A 2,172-nucleotide genomic window follows, 5' to 3' on the forward strand; every position below is an offset into this window, starting at 1 on the left:
AGTAACCCCGCACGCTGTGAGAGTAACCCCACACGCTGTGAGAGTAACCCCACACGCTGTGAGAGTAACCCCGCACGCGGTGAGAGTAACCCGCACGCGGTGAGAGTAACCCGCACGCGGTGAGAGTAACCCGCACGCGGTGAGAGTAACCCGCACGCGGTGAGAGTAACCCGCACGCGGTGAGAGTAACCCGCACGCGGTGAGAGTAACCCGCACGCTGTGAGAGTAACCCCACACGCGGTGAGAGTAACCCCACACGCTGTGAGAGTAACCCCACACGCTGTGAGAGTAACCCCACACGCTGTGAGAGTAACCCCACACGCGGTGAGAGTAACCCCGCACGCTGTGAGAGTAACCCCGCACGCTGTGAGAGTAACCCCGCACGCTGTGAGAGTAACCCCGCTCGCTGTGAGAGTAACCCCACACGCTGTGAGAGTAACCCCACACGCTGTGAGAGTAACCCCACACGCTGTGAGAGTAACCCCACACGCGGTGAGAGTAACCCGCACGCGGTGAGAGTAATCCCGCACGCGGTGAGAGTAACCCGCACGCGGTGAGAGTAACCCGCACGCGGTGAGAGTAACCCGCACGCGGTGAGAGTAACCCGCACGCGGTGAGAGTAACCCGCACGCGGTGAGAGTAACCCGCACGCGTTGAGAGTAACCCCACACGCTGTGAGAGTAACCCCACACGCTGTGAGAGTAACCCCACACGCGGTGAGAGTAACCCCGCACGCGGTGAGAGTAACCCCGCACGCGGTGAGAGTAACCCGCACGCTGTGAGAGTAACCCCAAAGGCGGTGAGAGTAACCCCACACGCTGTGAGAGTAACCCCACACGCTGTGAGAGTAACCCCACACACTGTGAGAGTAACCCCACACGCTGTGAGAGTAACCCCACACGCGGTGAGAGTAACCCCACACGCGGTGAGAGTAACCCCACACGCGGTGAGAGTAACCCCGCTCGCTGTGAGAGTAACCCCGCTCGCTGTGAGAGTAACCCCGCACGCTGTGAGAGTAACCCCGCACGCTGTGAGAGTAACCCCACACGCTGTGAGAGTAACCCCACACGCTGTGAGAGTAACCCCACACGCTGTGAGAGTAACCCCACACGCTGTGAGAGTAACCCCACACGCTGTGAGAGTAACCCCACACGCAGTGAGAGTAACCCCGCACGCTGTGAGAGTAACCCGCACACTGTGAGAGTAACCCCGCACGCTGTGACAGTAACCCACACGCTGTGAGAGTAACCCACACGCTGTGAGAGTAACCCACACGCTGTGAGAGTAACCCCGCACGCTGTGAGAGTAACCCCACACGCTGTGAGAGTAACCCCACACGCTGTGAGAGTAACCCCGCACGCGGTGAGAGTAACCCGCACGCGGTGAGAGTAACCCGCACGCGGTGAGAGTAACCCGCACGCGGTGAGAGTAACCCGCACGCGGTGAGAGTAACCCGCACGCGGTGAGAGTAACCCGCACGCGGTGAGAATAACCCGCACGCTGTGAGAGTAACCCCACACGCGGTGAGAGTAACCCCACACGCTGTGAGAGTAACCCCACACGCTGTGAGAGTAACCTGTGGGCTGTGAGAGTAACCCGCGGGCTGTGAGAGTAACCTGAGGGCTGTGACAGTAATCTGCGGGCTGCGAGAGTAACCTGCGGACTGTGAGAGTAACCTGAGGGCTTTGAGAGTCACCTGCGGGCTTTGAGAGTCACCTGCGGGCTGTGAGAGTAACCTGCGGGATGTGAGAGTAACCTGCGGGATGTGAGAGTAACCTGCGGGCTGTGAGAGTAATCTGCGGGCTGTGAGAGTAACCTGCGGGCTGTGAGAGTAACCTGCGGGCTGTGAGAGTAACCTGCGGGCTGTGAGAGTAACCTGCGGGCTGTGAGAGTAACCTGCGGGCTGTGAGAGTAACCTGCGGGCTGTGAGAGTAACCTGCGGGCTGTGAGAGTAACCTGCGGGCTGTGAGAGTAACCTGCGGACTGTGAGAGTCACGTGCGGACTGTGAGAGTAACCTGAGGGCTTTGAGAGTCACCTGCGGGCTGTGAGAGTAACCTGCGGGATGTGAGAGTAACCTGCGGGCTGTGACAGTAATCTGCGGGCTGTGAGAGTAACCTGCGGGCTGTGAGAGTAACCTGCGGGCTGTGAGAGTAACCTGCGGACTTTGAGAG

Source organism: Procambarus clarkii, chromosome 19 (assembly GCF_040958095.1).
Source record: "Procambarus clarkii isolate CNS0578487 chromosome 19, FALCON_Pclarkii_2.0, whole genome shotgun sequence".
NCBI classification, from domain to species: domain Eukaryota; kingdom Metazoa; phylum Arthropoda; class Malacostraca; order Decapoda; family Cambaridae; genus Procambarus; species Procambarus clarkii.